The sequence below is a fragment of the Hesperophylax consimilis genome, chromosome 2 (genome assembly GCF_061612785.1).
Source record: "Hesperophylax consimilis isolate HC1 chromosome 2, BYU_Hcon_1.0, whole genome shotgun sequence".
Taxonomy (NCBI): domain Eukaryota; kingdom Metazoa; phylum Arthropoda; class Insecta; order Trichoptera; family Limnephilidae; genus Hesperophylax; species Hesperophylax consimilis.
This window is the reverse complement of record NC_142837.1, coordinates 28,235,618-28,255,376: the sequence shown is the minus strand read 5'-3', so window position 1 is coordinate 28,255,376 and position 19,759 is coordinate 28,235,618. Positions and strand designations below refer to the sequence as shown.

Here is a 19,759-nt window from a genome sequence, read left to right as displayed (position 1 = left end):
TTTGGTAGAAAGGAGTCACGATTGGTGTACAGTGTTCAAAGTGGGGGCGGATATAAATATTGAAGCAGGATGACGTGTATATGGAAGTATAAAATAAACATTTGATGTGGCAATTAATGGATTTAGACCGTTTTAATGGAATTTTTTTAGATTTTTAATTTTAACCTACGTCCAACTTCCATATGCAAATCGTTCACTTGTAGAGAAAAAGTCACTCATTATGAATCTATACTTTCCGATTGGTGGCATTCAAAGACATTTAAGTGGCATTTAAACAAAAATTTACATAGTTCATGTTAATATTTCGGAAATATTGCGGATTAATTTTAGTAAGGTTTAACGAAATTTCTGACTTTTCGCATTAAAGGGCACAAGAAATCATAAATTATAAAGAGGGTCAGAATTAATATGAAAGCTGACAAAATATTGAAAAAATTCAATCCAAAATAGAGATTTAAAAATGTTTATTTATAAGAAGAGCTTCTCCCCACAAGAATACGTTATTTCACGAATTATAAAAAATGTCATTAGTTAAGTACATTATCATTATTACAAAATGTTATCTAGGGTGATGAACACATCACATGAATACAAAAAGAACTTTTTCCCAAAGACATAAGTTATTCCACAAATTAAAAAAAAATGATGTTTTAGATTATGTGGAGAATAAACTTGCTGAATCTTGTCCCAAAAGAAATAAACAAATAATCTAGTCTCGCAGACTGCACCCAGAGCTTTTATATTTATTTTGCAGATTATTTTAGGAATCCCAAGGAGGTAATTCATCCCTTATATCCCAGACAACCACTCGAAGTGCGTTCCCATAGAGAAAGAATTGCTACCATCTACTGAGGAAGTAAATTCTGAAATTATACAGAATAATGCAAGGCCAGTTAAAAAAAAAAAAACAAAATTTACTTAAAAAATAATGTTTTATATTTTGGGTCACTACGCCGTATTTATTTTTCATTCTATTTTAGGCAGGACACTGAAAGTAGGAGGAAGCACAACACGGAGCATACCCTTAAATTAATAGTTTTGGTTGTGAAAATCTCAAATTATATATATATTTAATTTTTTTAAACAATATTTTGCTTAAGTATCATTGCCTTTCAAAAGAAGTATGTCCACTGGACCTAGTTAAGTGAAATCACGCACATTGTCTCAATAACGTACCTTCACTCTATTAATTCCTTTGAGTATATTTGAACAAAATAAATACGCAATTTCGAACAAAGAGTTATTATTTCAAAAATACATAAAATACTTTTGTCTGAAATGAGAAGTAGATCCAATTTGGAAACTGAAACTTCATTGAACTTGAATAATGTAATGCAACGGTTTCAATGTTTTACTTTTAGTCCTTTCGAATTGATTTATATAATATTTCACATTACTTATTCATACACAAACAACTGACATTAGTATGTTTGATTAATGTACAAATTTGATTTGTTTGAAATCAACTCGTAACTGGTGAGAAAGAAAAATAGGAATTACTCACGTAACAAATTTAGGCAACCTTAAAAATTATTAATACAAGTTGTCCAAATCAGTTTTCCTCGCGTATTGGTGAATTATTCCAAACCATTCTACAATACCTTGAAATGCCCACAAAACGTTCTTATTATAACCGCAAAAATTAATTTGGTTTTCTGATTTTCAATCTAAATAAATTTCGCCAACGATCATGAACCAAGCTTTACGCAATGAACCGAGAAAATTTGAAAAAACATTTATTGTTTCATAAAATCCAGTCAAGTGGCATGGTATAAGTAGGTATAACTTTTGCAAGACGATTATTTTAAAACGAAATAATTCTTGTCGTTTCCTAATTACAGAACAGTAATAAATGCGTACATTGTTGAGATATACAAATTTGCGTTGAATCTAAACCTTCATTACTCTGTAAATTTGCAAATAAAAATAATTTAACGTGGTATCGCCAAATGAAGTCATGTAAAGGATTGCGCAAAAATCATCACCATATCGGAAGATGCTTTAAATTTGCGAAGAGTGTCTTGTCATCACAATTTTGATAAACACTCCTGTACTCCTCAAGAATGCAGAATAATTTAGTCAAACTAATTTTTTAAAGAAACACATTTACTTTTGTGCTACCCTAAAGAATAGAACAAAAGGAAAAAATCATGTTTACTGCCTTAGTAATCGAGTAATTATTTTTGTGCCACCTTATAGAATAGAACAGAAGGAAAAAAAATACTGCCTTAGTAATCTATTGATTACTTTTGTGCCACCTTAGAGAATAGAAAGGAAGGTAAAAATCATGTTTTTGTTTTCAAAGTATTTATAATATTACCTTTTTTTAATATTTTCCCCAAAATTGTCATAAATTAAATGTTGAAAAAAGCGAGCTAAAAAGATAATTTTCTTCAGAATGTGCCTTTTGCAATTTGGTCGATGAATTATTACAATTATGTATGTCAGATTACTGTAAACTTATTGCTTACATTATGACATTATATGTACATTCATTTATCCATCCGTATTTAAATCAAAACTTGGGAAAATATTTTTACTTTTTCACAAAGCTTAGTTTATTTTGAATAAAACCAAGATTTTTCGCAAATCAAGATTATAGAAACCTTCAATAGGTGGGTATATTAACATTAAATATCTCAGTAGGTGGGTATCTTAACAAATATCTCAGTAGGTGGATATCTTAACATTAAATATCTCAGTAGGTGGATATCTTAACATTGAATATCTCAGTTGGTGAAAATCTTAACATTCAATATCTCAGTAGTTGGGTATCTTAAAATTAAATACCTCAATAAGTGGGTATCTTAACATTTACACTTTTGAAATTATCGTGATTGTACTGGAATTTTCTTCTAAACTTTCAACTTTCGCGAAAAGCATAAAATGTTTAAGATATTTTGTAAAAAATGGAAATTGATACAAAATTATGTGATTAGCAGTATAAATTTAAAAACAAATATTTTTGAAAATTATTAATTTTCATATATAAGGAAAACACAAATATTTCCCCAATTTTATAGTAGGGGAATTAATACCTACCTACTTAATTATTGAAACACTATTAAAATATTCTTTATTAATAATTGTGAAAATTTAAAGCTAATAATATGACATACCCCGACTATAAATAAATTTTAAAATCTCATTCTAGAATTGACCAACTACTTCTAGCGTTTCATGTAATTTATTCACATTAAAAAGAAATTGACTTAAAAAATTTGAAATTATTTTATTTGTTGTATCCCCATATGAAATTTCCTAAAGGTGGTTGTGAAATTAATATATAACAAAGGAATAATTTTAAAAAAGCCCACTTAACACATATTTATTTGAGTTATTTCGACAGTATTTGAATTCTTTACCGGTTATTCACGATCTATTTTATATCACATTCAATTTGAAATTATAATAATAATAAATAATTAAAAAATCACGATCCGAAAATCAGAACCACAATCTTGGTTACCAGTTCATGGTTGATCATTAATAATTAACGCCAGCTTTCAAAATAGAATCGATTCGATCGTTCAATATAGAATCGAATTTTTCACTTATAGTTTTCCTTATATATGAAAATTAATAATTTTCAAAAATATTTGTTTTTAAATTTATACTGCTAATCACATAATTTTGTATCAATTTCCATTTTTTACAAAATATCTTAAACATTTTATGCTTTTCGCGAAAGTTGAAAGTTTAGAAGAAAATTCCAGTACAATCACGATAATTTCAAAAGTGTAAATGTTAAGATACCCACTTATTGAGGTATTTAATTTTAAGATACCCAACTACTGAGATATTGAATGTTAAGATTTTCACCAACTGAGATATTCAATGTTAAGATATCCACCTACTGAGATATTTAATGTTAAGATATCCACCTACTGAGATATTTGTTAAGATACCCACCTACTGAGATATTTAATGTTAATATACCCACCTATTGAAGGTTTCTATAATCTTGATTTGCGAAAAATCTTGGTTTTATTCAAAATAAACTAAGCTTTGTGAAAAAGTAAAAATATTTTCCCAAGTTTTGATTTAAATACGGATGGATAAATGAATGTACATATAATGTCATAATGTAAGCAATAAGTTTACAGTAATCTGACATACATAATTGTAATAATTCATCGACCAAATTGCAAAAGGCACATTCTGAAGAAAATTATCTTTTTAGCTCGCTTTTTTCAACATTTAATTTATGACAATTTTGGGGAAAATATTAAAAAAAGGTAATATTATAAATACTTTGAAAACAAAAACATGATTTTTACCTTCCTTTCTATTCTCTAAGGTGGCACAAAAGTAATCAATAGATTACTAAGGCAGTATTTTTTTTCCTTCTGTTCTATTCTATAAGGTGGCACAAAAATAATTACTCGATTACTAAGGCAGTAAACATGATTTTTTCCTTTTGTTCTATTCTTTAGGGTAGCACAAAAGTAAATGTGTTTCTTTAAAAAATTAGTTTGACTAAATTATTCTGCATTCTTGAGGAGTACAGGAGTGTTTATCAAAATTGTGATGACAAGACACTCTTCGCAAATTTAAAGCATCTTCCGATATGGTGATGATTTTTGCGCAATCCTTTACATGACTTCATTTGGCGATACCACGTTAAATTATTTTTATTTGCAAATTTACAGAGTAATGAAGGTTTAGATTCAACGCAAATTTGTATATCTCAACAATGTACGCATTTATTACTGTTCTGTAATTAGGAAACGACAAGAATTATTTCGTTTTAAAATAATCGTCTTGCAAAAGTTATACCTACTTATACCATGCCACTTGACTGGATTTTATGAAACAATAAATGTTTTTTCAAATTTTCTCGGTTCATTGCGTAAAGCTTGGTTCATGATCGTTGGCGAAATTTATTTAGATTGAAAATCAGAAAACCAAATTAATTTTTGCGGTTATAATAAGAACGTTTTGTGGGCATTTCAAGGTATTGTAGAATGGTTTGGAATAATTCACCAATACGCGAGGAAAACTGATTTGGACAACTTGTATTAATAATTTTTAAGGTTGCCTAAATTTGTTACGTGAGTAATTCCTATTTTTCTTTCTCACCAGTTACGAGTTGATTTCAAACAAATCAAATTTGTACATTAATCAAACATACTAATGTCAGTTGTTTGTGTATGAATAAGTAATGTGAAATATTATATAAATCAATTCGAAAGGACTAAAAGTAAAACATTGAAACCGTTGCATTACATTATTCAAGTTCAATGAAGTTTCAGTTTCCAAATTGGATCTACTTCTCATTTCAGACAAAAGTATTTTATGTATTTTTGAAATAATAACTCTTTGTTCGAAATTGCGTATTTATTTTGTTCAAATATACTCAAAGGAATTAATAGAGTGAAGGTACGTTATTGAGACAATGTGCGTGATTTCACTTAACTAGGTCCAGTGGACATACTTCTTTTGAAAGGCAATGATACTTAAGCAAAATATTGTTTAAAAATACTTTTAGCTTTTCATATCCTACAATTATAATAACGCGTAATTTTTCACGGGTCTAGGCTAGTATTTTAATACAAATAATATTTAAAAAAATACTTTTTCTTTTTAAATTTAACATAATTTTTGACACAAACCTTCACGATAATAGAACAACGTTACATGAATTTAATTTTTTTTTATAATATCAACCGACATTAATTATGATATATGAAAAAGCAATTCAACAAATCGTTGATTCTTGTTGAACTTCGTTTGATCCATAACTTACGGTACACTCCGTACACACACATATATATTTATCTGTAATATAAGGGATAATTTATATTTTACAAGATATTATGTTTTTTTTAGTATGTATTTATGTCTGCGTGTGTGTGTGTGTGTATGTGTGTGTGTGTGTGTGTGTGTGTGTATGAGTCGGTGTGGGTGTTGGTGTACGTGTAAATCTAATTTATATTGCAAGTAAAAATTAGCGTTTTTTTATTTGATTAAAGATGAATGCATAACTGTTTTGCTTTTTGAACACACAAGGTGTTCTTAGAAAAAAAATTAGGTACGTAATATGATTTATTTACCTCACAATTATTACTTACAATGAAAAAGTTTATTTTCCAAGTTCCAGTGGTTCAGATTTCCTTAAAATAGGTACACAAAGTTATGCTTTTTACTACTCTTATTTTAGTATACATAGTGATTGGCTCACTAAGGCGATAACTAAATATATAAATATTGCAATTAAATGCCTTTACTATCTATGCATTATGTTATATTTAAACGCAATCCAAAAAAATAATTTCATATATAAATCGTGAAATTAATTCTAAATTTGGTGATTTTAACAAAACGGTAAATTCTTGAAGTGTTTATAATATGTATATGAAAAACCAAGGGCTTGACTTGAATTGGAAGTTCGCAGGTTCAATTCCCCCGCAGCTCGAAATATAATATTTACATCAAATTTCGGTTTTCATTACTACAGTTTTTTTTAATGGACGTAAAGAAACAAAAAAATGAATACGGAAAATAAATTGCAAATACATGAAAAATAAATTATAATCATAGAAAAAATATATATTTACCGCCAATTTTGCCGTCAGCATTTTTCTCACTTTTCGACAACACTAGATAGATAAAATTATTATTACCACATTAGAAAGTCACATAAATACGCATTTTAAATAGCTCAAAACCATGATGTAAATAATACAATACAATTACTTAATCCATTAATTACTTGTTAAAAATTTAACATTTTCAAATTCCCCATTTAAAATGTTAAGCAACAATCACAAAAGTTTAAAACTTTATATTTACAAGTAACTACATGACTGTAATACCGTTAAAACTCGCCCACTTAACCTGAGTACAACTTTTAATTAACTGAGTAACTTCACACATTACGGTCGTAGAGTGTTTCACAAAAATAGTATCGTAAAAGCAATGTGAACTACAAGGCTGGCAGAGCGTAGAAGAGCTACGGTCTACGAGCTGTCTACGCGACGGCTTGCGAAGGACTGCGACTCGCAAGCGACTGACAGTTCCCTCTACGAACTGCCGGCTATACAGATAACAGCACGGTGCGGCGCGGCGTAGAGGCAGTGCTACGCGGTGGATGGAAACGCGAAGTGTATTTATTGAGAGTTTGTGGATTACGGTGACAGGACAACCGAACGTATTTTCCTGTTTAAAACCTTGCGTTTAAGGATTAACCCCTCAATTACATGGCACTGTTCTACATTATCATACAAATGATTTTGACGGTGTATCCATTGGTATCCCATTGGAACATATAATGATATATTGGAACAATTTTAATATTTTTTCCACTTATTTACATTATTTTGTTTGCTTGCTAAAATCTTACAATTCTTTTGAAGAAGAGAAAAGAAATTGTTTTGAATATTTCTAATTTTGATACTGACAGGAGGAATATTTTTTTTCCACTTATATATAAACACATATATTTTTTATGAGTGGAAACTTAACATATTGCTAAGCAATTAACGGAAGACTTTTAAATGCGTTTTTTTCAATTCATATATTTTGACAGCCCGCTTTTAAAAATCCTGTAAATATTAATAAAAAATGTCAAACATAAAATAATAATGCGTCCACTGCACCGCGTCAAGATTTTATACCATTATGTTCCGGGATCCTGTGAATTGATCAGTCTAGAGTATTTCATTAAATACTGTTTTACATTTTCCGACAGAATTAATAAAGTTATTAAGCTAGTCTATCTGTAGTATAACAAGCCTAGCTCAGTTATTCTTCAATCTTTTCCCTTAGCTAGCTCTGAAAATGGGTTTTCTAGAAATGAACATCTCTCCTCGGGCGATCCTCGCCTTTGTATTCTTTGTTACGTTTCTATAATCTCCTACCTTTCTCCGTACCTTTTGCACTAGCCCATAGTATCTTTTGTCAAACAGATCCTCCTCCTCATCCCTGTTTCCCAGCTTCCTGTATCACCTGTACATGAGCCTAAGCATTCAGAGTTGACGACGGTTCCATACTTGGATAAGCATTATTTCGTTCTTTGATTCTTCCTTGCACCTTTGTATAGTTTATCCCAGTGTAGGTTTTCTCACAACATTTTAATTTTATTATCTTTTATTAACGCTCTGAGAGCTTTAACATAAATTAAGTACATAGCTATTCCTCTAGAAAAAGAACTTCAGCCGTAGTCATAGTCACAACTTTTTCAACTATACCACACGGCAGAACAGATGTTCTAGCACAGCAAAGCATATCAATTTTTAAATTACAGATATATTTATTTACTCTTTAAATATCCTTAAAACTTCTTCTTATATAAAATAAGAAATTTTGTACTTTAAATGGGTAGTATAATTAAAGTTATGATAAATATCTTATTTTTGTGCAGTTTACAAAACGTTCATATAAATCATAGAATAAATAAAAAACTTAAAGTGCCTTCCTTAAAAATTTGAATAAAAACAAATGTTCCAATTAGCCCAATAGCCCAGCCCTCCGTCTTACTTACACTCGCCTAACATCGTTGATCTCAATCCTATTTTAAATTCGTAAGCACAGTTGTGTATTATAAATTTAAACGCTGATTGGACAAATAATTGGATCACGAAAAACGACCACAAAGCATTTCATATGTTGTGTTTTATTCTACAGTATAAACACATCTTTATTATATTTATCATAAAGATGTGTTTATGCTGTATTATAAATATAAGAAAGATGTATAAACACATCTTTATTATATTTATCATACAGATGTTTTTATACTTTATTATATTTATCATTTATCCACGTTCGGTCAGCTGTTCTAAAAAATAGATTTATTTTGAATTTGCACTGTTTTATTTGTTGACTTTGAAATGGTAATTGGAACATGTTTCCAAAACGTTTAACCACGGTTAATAGACATGACCCTTGAATTACTACTCACAATTTTTGTTTTGTAATTAGAACTATTTTAATAAAGAAAAATAATATTCCTACACCATATATAAAAAGAGAAAGGGTATAAATATCGATCTACCTACAGTAAATAGAAAAAAGTAACATCGAAAGAAATAAATAAAGTAAAACGTTAAAATTGACATTAAAATGAGTTGCAGATTATCATAATAATATTTTTTGCTCTAGGATGTGAGTGTTTTAAGAGGTTAGTGCAATCCCACACTACATTTCAATGAATTTAAAGAAATGCAATTAAATCTTAAAAAAAATATATGTATGACGTGGTCTTGAGTGATCTAGGAACGAGCGCTCACTCAGGAGTGGCGCTTGGTGCTGGAAGGCTGCGGTCTCCACCGTGGTGTGGGAGGCCATCAGCTGCATCCTGACTCCAGTGACGCAGTGATGCAGTGACTCCAGTGTCCATCCATACATTGTCAATGCGCTAATTATAAACAACTAGCTGAACTCTTCGGCATTGTCCAGACAGTAACTTTCCTTGTTTTTTTTATTTTTTTAATATCAACGGTATAAATATACCATAAACAATGATAACATGTCACAGTTAAAATCGTAGAAATATTTTAAAAAAAGAATTACAAATATATGTGGCATTTGATTGTGAAATGACATTAGAGAGTAAGTAAGTAAGTAAACAAGAGATACAAGTACATAGGTTTCTATAGTGCAAATAAGGTAGAATTAGATTAAATTAATATTGATTGAAAAGATTTGATAGCATAGCCCTCTTGTACCTACTTTGCGTGCAGTTAAATAGATCTGCCACATCTGCGTATCTATTACTAACTTCATGCAACCTAGGTACAAGCGAGTGTTTGGAATACTCAGTCCTGATATTGTTGCATTTAAACAAAATTTTAGAACGAGTAGCTCTCGTGGGTATATGAAATTCAATGAGGTTAATTAAATCAGGACTGTCTATACTACTATTTACAATTTTGAACATAAATATTAAGTCGGATATAATTCTTCGATCTGAGAGTTTTAATAAATTTAGATTTTTCATCAAGTAATTATAGTTTATATTTTCAATGGGAATACCGAGTTTAAAATTAATTTTATAGGTCAATTGTGAAAATTTTCATGAACCTCGGAATAAAACTGTAGATTTGTATAAAATTCAAATCCACGTCACCAGCTAGCCAAAAAACTGACACTCTCCTTTATAGATATTAGAAGCAGATATATATATAATTATTTTTAAATGTTCGAATGTAAAATTTTCACTATGCATTTTTCTTATAATCGTTGGCGGTGTAATGATTGGTTGCCTTCCAAGTAGTTGATCGGGGTTCGGTTCTCGGCCGTGAGATTTTAAAAAAAATTAACTTATATTTTCAAAACTACTTTTTTATTCTGTGAAATATCATGGGTCTGCATGTGTGAATGCATATTATGTCAGTAAAACAAAATGTTAAAAATCTTCCAATTTAAATTTAATTACGTAATAAATAAAGATATCAACGGAACTGAATTTATTTCCAAGCCTATGTAGCATTTGGACGAGAAATTAATTTAAATATGTAATATATTCAAATCGAATGTGAACATTTTGGCTAGTTTACTTACGTTAAAATGTCACACCATACAAAAATTAAGTCAATTCATCCTAGTTGTAGTACTAAGATATGTGAGAAATTTTCTTTTAGATTCCATTTGCTGATGATATATGATATTATTACCAAGACGTTAGTATTTTGATGATAAGAGTGCAACTTAATTACTCTGCGATTAATTGTTTATTTATTATAAATCCATGTGATAACATTTTCCAGTCTCCCCACTGTTATTTGCGATAATTAAAAATGGAAGAGAATGTGTTGGAAACTGGGCCAAAAATGGTGTAGACTTGACAACTTTATGGCGAATAGCCAAATCATGATGGAAACGTTTTAAATTTATTATTTACAATTCTTTATACTTTCCCAAAATTATTCGGTAAAACTTGTGTTTTAATGTAGTATATTTTCATAAAATGTATTATATCTTCATTAAATGTATTATATCTTAAATAAGTGTACTATATATTCATTAAATGAAGTGAATCTTCATTAAATATAGTAAATCTTCATTAAATGTAGTATACCTTAAATAATTGTAGGATATCTTCATTAAATGTAGTAAATGTAGTACATCTTAATTAAATGTATTATACCTTCATTAAATGTTTCTCGTCAATAATTTTTGTATATCTTTATTAAATGTAGTATATCTTCAATAATTGTAGTATATCTTCATTAAATGTAGTACATATTTATTAAATGTAGTATATCTTCATTAAATGTATTATATCTTCATTAATTGTAGTATATCTTTATTAAATGTAGTACATATTTGTTAAATGTAGTATATCTACATTAAATGTAGTATATCTTCATTAAAACTTTATTTTTAACATCGCTATTCTGAAGCTGTTCCAAAATAATGACAGTAGAGAAAATTGTTCGAATTCAATTTCTAAAGCTGGACGAAAATTTTAATATTTCAAAATCTCAAGAACAGTGCTTGTTAAAATATATAATAAGTATCATCATCATCATCATAACTTTTGGCTCTACAACCCCTGGTGGGTCTTGGCCACCTCAAGAGTCTTCCTCCACTCATCTCGGTCCCGCGCCAGCTCTCTCCAGTTATATAATAAGTATATAAATCTTAAGTATATGGTATGTACCTACCTATGTACTTCAACGATCATTGTTTTGGGGAATAATTATTAAAAAATATTAAAAATGAAGTCACAAGGAGAGCTTTGTTAAAATCTTCTTTCAGGCATTGCATTTTTTCAACATACTCCTATGGGTTTTGGCAAGCTTCAGTGAAGTTTTACATTATTATTCTGAAAAAAAAAACCTTTGGCAATGCTCCACTACGTACATTTTTAATACTGCTTAGAATTGTAAGTGAAATTAGTGACAATAAGTACGTTAAGACTTAAGTAATAATTTCCTACTTGAATTTTGTGAGACAGCAACACTTCGTCCTTAAATTTATAAACTTAGTTTATCTGTCAAACTTGAGGCTAAGCATTGAGACAAAACTTCTGGTTTCAATCGAGCTTTCGTTACAATTAACATTTTAAAATCACATAATTTTTTCAAAATTTATTTTCAAATGAATTCTATTAGAATCGGAAGGTCATGAAAGCTTACCTACCTATTAGAACCTGGAGGTCGTGAAAGCATACCTACATATTAGAACCTGGTAGTCATGTAAGCATACCTACCGATTAGAACCTTTAGCTTATGAAGGCGTACCTACCTATCAGAACCTGGAGGTCATGAAAACACACTTACTTATTAGATCCTGGAGGTCAAGAAAGCATACCTACCTACATTTTAAACCTGGAGGTCATGAAAGCATACATACCTATTGGAACCTGGAATTCATAAAAGCATACCTACCGATTAGAACTTGCAGGTCATGAAATCAAACCCACCTATTAGAACCCGGAAGGCATTTCAGCATACCTACCTATTAGAAGCTGGGGGTCATGAAAGCATACCTTCTTATTAGAACCTGGGGGTGATGAAAACATACCTACCTATTAGAAGCTGGGGGTCATGAAAGCATACCTTCTTATTAGAACCTGGGGGTGATGAAAACATACCTACCTATTAGAAGCTGGGGGTCATGAAAGCATACCTTCTTATTAGAACCTGGGGGTGATGAAAACATACCTACCTATTAGAAGCTGGGGGTCATGAAAGCATACCTTCTTATTAGAACCTGGGGGTGATGAAAACATACCTACCTATTAGAAGCTGGGGGTCATGAAAGCATACCTTCTTATTAGAACCTGGGGGTGATGAAAACATACCTACCTATTAGAACCTGGAGGTCATGAAAGCATACGTACCTTTAAAGTAGAAAAGCATTCTACTTGAAGCAGAGAAAACTCTGAGCGGTTAGCTCTTGTGTTTTTCTTCATCTTCAACAATAAATTTTTTTAAATGGGTGAAAACATGCAACAGCAACCCAAAAATGTTTAGTTTATTGACAAACGCTCCCACATGTCTTCGTAAGACTATTGTATTCTCGAATATTAATTCATTTTTATTATAACTAGCGTTTTCTTATACAAAATTCCTTTTAACCATTACAAACCATGAAATATGTCAATACGTACTTTACGAAGTACGCCAGTTTTCAATAATTAACATAAGTATCGGACTATTAAATCGATTCAAATAACCCACAAGTTGGCTGTAACCCCGTAAACTTAACGTGATACTATTAACGGAATATTCCGTGGAAATATTTTCTAACCACCAGTAAAATATTCAAAATAATATGTTGATTTCCCATGAGAATAGGCTACACGGGAATGTTCGTGGACAAATATAGACATTTCAGAGTATCTTTTTACATTTACATAGCGCTGTTTTTTGAGAGTTTGTCTCCCGGGTGCTTTACGATAGATTAAAATATATCTTGGAACTATCTTTCTATAGCTTGGTGAAAGGATTCGAGAAACAGACGGGTATGGCTACCGCCACCCCGAAAACCATTCATTAGATAGTCAACATAGGTACCATTTGGCGACTTAACAGGGGTACATAAAGTACCTACACAACACACACTCTTTGGGATTGTGTGTATTGATGCATATTATGATTGATTGCACTTCTAGGTATTTTCTAATATTTTAATACATGTCTATAGGTTTAACCAAATATATTTTCAAATATGAACAACAATGTTCGTTCAATGTTTTTACCACTCAGATTGAAAATTATTTTAAGCTCACACTTTCGTTTCAAAAATCAATTTTAAAATGGTTTACGTATAAAAAATTATCTTTACTTTTTTAAACAATACCTCACAATTTTTTTAAATTGCATATATACAATAAGATCTTTTATCAAATAATTTTCACATAAGTGCAGGGCTTATTTTATGATCTTATTAATGCACATTAAAATTATTTCAACGAATTTTTCTGCTAGGTGGATATTGATATTTGGTTCAATTAAATAATCTTACTTTAATGTTAGTTCGTAGACATGGGGTAAATATCGGAATATTAATTTTCAATATATTCTTGTTATTTTCGTGGTCGTGCGTGCTCCCGATAATTATATTGAAAATATTTTTGAATTAACTTTTTTTTAATTCCTCTGGCCCCTTTTTTTAATAACGGCTCATTAAACTCCCCTAAAAGCCAACGGCTTATTATCGTGGAGACCAGAAATTACATGTTTTCAAAATGCCTTAAGCTAGTTTATTCAAAGTACTAATGAAATAATTAACAATCTCTTAAGCAACATTTAAAGTACGTAATTATTTTCACTTTTCCCGATTTAAAATGTTTTTCACGGTATTGTTTTTAGTTACTTTATTTTGTACGAAAAGCTTTTAAGGTTTTGTTTTGTTTTGGTATATTTATTTTAAAAGTAAATACTTCTAAAATTTTTTGTAAAATTCATTTAAGTTTATTCTTTAATATAGTTAGAAAGTTTAACATTGTGGAGATTAATTTATTAAGTAACCCTTTGTTCAGTTTGTGTGCCGGTAACCCGGGCACTTTATTTATTTGTTATTGCATTGTTTTCTTTACCTGCCTCACTAGACTGAATAGACAAATCTGTTCTGAGTGTGGTATTTAACAAATTATATTTATAAATATGTGCATTTATTGTATAATTAATGCAAGTACACATATTTTTAAAAATTAATTTTATAACTGCATACGATGTTTAAAGTCTATTATATTAAATATTAACAAATACTATTATTTTATTTATTAATAATTCACTTAAATTCATTTAATTTAACTAAATTTTAATACTAACTAACCATCACGCCGTTTCCCGCAGGGGTAGGCAGAGAGGACGGACCGCCAAACAAGTCGGTCTCGGCACACAATTCTTGCCTCATTTACATTCATACATCGTCTCATACATACTCTTCTATTATTCTGACTCTTGATATGGCCCAACTCAAATATTTGATTCACTTGATTGTGCCATGTCTTTCTCGGGCGTTCCCGATTTCTTCTACGGTTCACATATGCGTCATAAATTTTCCTTATACTCCTTTCTTTGTTCATTAACTCTAGATGTCCAAACCATCTAAGGGTCCTTTTTTAATCTTACTCATTACGCTTCATCAGCTTTGCACTCTTTGCGGATCTCCACATTCCTCACACGATCGTACATAGTTTTACCACACAGACGCCTTAGGTATCTAATGTCTACAGCATTCAGTATACTTTCATCCTTCCTCTGCCAGTTCCATGCCTCACTGCCATACATCAGGGTAGGTACCAGGACTCCATTGTGGACTGCTAGCTTCACTTCTTTGGACAATTTTTTTTTCAACGACAACCGCGTTCAGCCCCCATTAATGAAGTTAACTGCATTTAACTTTCTTTCAATATCTCTTTCAGCATACCCGTCTCTCGTAAACGTACTTCCCAAATTCAGTGCACTTATTCAATTTCACTCCGAAGCCAAGTAAATTCGCTCAATTATTGGATCAACTGTTCATGTATTTTTATTTAAGTGTTCTAAATTCCTAAAATCTGCGGAAAAAATCTTCTGCTTGGAAAAATGTAGATTGCTGGTGATGTATTATATTTAGATGAGACATAAAGCGAAAAAATTGGTCCCGTTTTTTTACCTCCAACTGACCTCCAACTCTCCCAACTACCGATTCCGTTTATCGCGTTCTATTAGTGGAACAAGTTTCAACGAGATATTAGTACGCATTAGCACCTCTAATTATAGCTCCATGAGTGAGATGCTATTATTATTGTTTTAACTTTACAAGAAATGTTTACATCAGAAGTTTTGTACAAAATGCACTGACGAAAATGATTTTCATCAATTTCACTTTTTGTAATGCTGTGTGAAGGGTTATTTTAAGGAAAGGAAGTAGAAGATATAGATATGAGGGTTGGGTAAGAAACTGGCTTTCAGTATGTTCAGGAGTAAAGGACGTAGGTATGAATCCATCCCTCCCACTGCGGTTCAAGGCGACGTGGTTGAGAAAGTCCTGTTGGAGAGATGAAATGATCTGCCTCAACTGGCCTCTCCCAATTTCCCCCCCGTTGATGAATCGCATTCGCCGTCAAGACATGGATAAACCTCACTCCATGAACCCGAGCACTCCTACGTCACAAAGCGTAGCAAACCACTTGGGTTAACTCATGTCACAGGTGTTAGTTATTTCATTTTACGTCACGTATTTCACGACAAAAAATAAATACTTTTACTCTAAACATTGACTTATTGTTGTAGAGATTGAGAAATAGTTTCACTATTTTGTAATTGTGATGTATGGTAATCAGGTTAGGTAGTTAAGCAATAGATGGCGCTAGTCATAAAGCTTACTCCAGAGTCCGCCAGATGTCACTAGAATGTAACAGATACTTGAGAGGTTATAGTGAAAGGGAATAAGCTTCTCGAGCCAGAGAATAAGCAATCCTCGGGTAATGAACAGTACAGCTATATCCAACCCTATTAATTGTAACGTAAATAAAAACAATTATAATAAAGACCCTTTTTCTGCTACAAAGAGTTCCCAAAACCGAAATCTGCATAGTAACTCAGATATAACAGTAATTTTACACGTTTCTTAGCAAAACGAAACCACAACTTAAAATATACAATTGTTGTACAAAGTTTAATTATTATACTTCCCTTACTGTAATGTATACTGTACCTGCAGTATCAGATGTGTTTTCCCACCAATCATCGATCATTTCACCCCAGTACACATTATACCCCATGGTCGTAGAAGTTATAGAATGAACATACGAGTATTACAGGTAACGGTTAATGACCGGTCGGTGGCTGAGTTGACATCGCATTTGGGTCCCACCCAGGCGTAGTGTGTTCAATTCCTCAACAATATACAACATCACAATACAAGCAACATTTTCTGCTTTCTGTGGTTGTAGTGGGAGATTTTCAAATATTGTTAGGTTATTCGTAACCCGGGAATGTTTGTCTTTCTTTTTAAAAAATAAAAAATTGATACGTCTTTCTATTTCGAAAATGATCACCGCTATCTAAACGAGGACCGCCCTTATGTACTGTAAAAACAGGCTATCACTTATGCAATATTATTATAATCACTTCATCGGAAGCATCACAATATGATTCAGGTTTGAGGTGTATCAAGTTGACATCGTCATATCATGATATGATGACAGGAACGGTTACAGTAATTACAGCAGCTACGAAGATATGCCAATTCTCAAAATGAATGAACTATGAAACCATTGCGGTTACAAAATATTAAGTTTTAATGAAAATACGCACCAGCCTTTATTATGGTGGTACCATAATAATTCCTTGTGTGTATTTAATTACCATATCTTCTGTAAATTATGTAACATTAATTACACAAAGGACCGTTATCTTTAAACAAAACAACAAAATAAAAAATACGGTGTATGGCAAGCCTACGCACGATGGAAGTGAAACTTTTAGTATTCTTCTCTCTAAACCACAATCAATAGGGTCTTTTCACAGTTTTTTTGTATTGTCTAAAAAAATAAGTAAAAAATTACGATAATAATGAAATTTTTATTTTATTTTTACGACGATGAATAAATTTTTTATAACACTTTAAAATGGGCTATTTTTAAAATGCCGCCGAAACGATAATTTCGCGCCGAATAGCTCTGTGACGTCAGCGCCGTCGATTCTGGCCATAAATGATAGCTGTTAGTTAGTAAATGGTCCGTAAGTTACAATAGGGTCTTTTCACAGTTTTTTTTATTGTCTAAAAAAATTTAGTAAAAAATTACGAAAGTAACGTAATTTTTATTTAATTTGTACGACGATGAATAAAATTTTTATAACACTTTAAAATGTGCTATTTTTAAAAAGCCGCCAAAGCGAAATTTTCGCGCCGAATCGCTTTATGTCAGCTCCGTCGATTCCCGCCAGTGTTACCATGTGCATGGTTTTTACCATGTTTTCATGGTATTTTGGGTCATTTCTAACTCCATGGTTTTTTCAATAAAACAATGTCGAACAAGACACCAAAAACCTGTACTTTCGAATGAGATACGAATTTTCAGCATGGGTCGAGTGGGGAAAATCCCAAACTTTAGGAATGTAGTTCAAACTTCAGTAGGTACCTATGGGTTCACATGATAACAATGTATATTTATCTACTTATTGTCTTTGTCAATAAATAATAAGAATACATTAATTAAATTAAAAGAAATATTATATATCATGACTTTATGTAGGTACCAAAACTAACTGGCAGTGGAGTGCAGTGAATTTTCAGTGAGCAGATTGCTATGATTGAAAAATACGACATTAATGATTTTATTATAGCAGAATTTTTTTTTTTTGTTTGAAGATTTTTTTAGCAAAGGTAGGCAATTTTTAATTAAGCTACCATGGCTAAAAATACTTCATACAATAAATTGACATTTCGAAAACAAAAAAATCATTTTCAGCTACAACAACATCATTAATGTCGTATTTTTCAATCTTAGCACTCTAGTTCACAAAAAATTCACTGCACGCCACTGCTAACTAGGTACTGTAAGATGTAGGAAATTTTTTTATTTTTATAGTGAATACCTCACAAGAGTCCCAACTGCTCCCGTCTGGAGCCAGTGAGACTATGGCATCCCCAATTGGGGGATGTTGTGAGGCTGAAGGTAAGTGGGGAAGGGAAAGAGGAAGGTGGGGAAGTACCTGGCTATTCAGATCTAGTCACTAAACACGGCTAAAGCCATTTGGAGCAACGTTTCAATTCTGAATGGTGGTCTTACATCAGGGCGATACTGGTAGTATCTTCCACTCTGGAACGTGCCGCAAATATACTATATATTATTTTAATTAATTAATTGTGAAATAACACAAATTAATCAAATAAAATTTATTTGCGCACGCCGGGTTCGAACCCGCGACCTTCGGAATGGCAGTCCAATGCGTTACCACTGGACTATGCCGGCCGGAGTTCTGGGAGAATTTTTTCTCCCTCGTCTCATGGGCCTGAAAAAGTTATTTAATTTTCATTATTATTTAATAGAGTTCTACAAATTTTACTTGACAACAGCAAAAAATGAAATTTAAACTTTTGTTTTTGTCCTATTATTGAAAGGAGAAATATAAAATCCGTTACTGTTGTTTTCGTATTTAAATTCTCAATAAAAAAAGCTTTAAAAAGGGCATGTTTTTTTTTCTTCATAATTTTGTAAAACATGGTTTTTTGTTTTTGGGACATGGTAACACTGATTGCCGCCATAGGTGATACCTGTCAGTTTGTAAATGATTCGTAAGTATGTATATTATAAATGGTGACCAGATAACTCAGACAAGTGGCATTTTAGACTCCCTTTTAAAAGTTATTAAAAATTAAAAGAGATGAAAAAAAACTAGCTTATATAGGTTAAGTTAGATTATGGTTTATTTTTTTTTTATTTTTCATCACTTTTAAAGACTTCAAAGGGTTTCTGAAATTCCACTTTTTCATGTTGCCATGGAACCATTATAATTATATTTGTGTCATAGTATGATAGGAATACATGATGATTGTGGTGTTTGAACGCATAATATGTATATACATTATATTTTATAGTAAATAATTACTTTTAATTTATTATGTATCAACATTGTGTAATAAATAATTCAACCTACGTTACTGTATTAAGTATTAAAATAATGTTTTCTACTGAAATATAGTTTTTCTTTTACTCACCTAAATAAAAGTACTTAGATTATTACTATACATATAGTATATCCACATACTACACGTTGAAAAATGTTCCACTATATTCAATTGAAAGGTTATATCAGTAATGAGAAGGAATCCAAGGAAGGTAATAAAAACACTTTATATGTACATG

The 19,759-nt window shown here is 31.0% G+C and overlaps 1 protein-coding gene across 1 annotated transcript in view; it reads right to left on the bottom strand.

Moving 5' to 3' along the window:
* Positions 1-6,769, bottom strand: part of LOC149425878 (uncharacterized) — a 310,068-nt gene extending 303,299 nt beyond the window's left edge. The window contains exon 1 of the mRNA XM_089643802.1: positions 6,561-6,769. The gene's annotated coding sequence lies outside the window, so the exon portion shown is untranslated. The remainder of the gene's footprint in view (positions 1-6,560) is intronic.
* Positions 6,770-19,759: the final 12,990 nt, after the last annotated feature.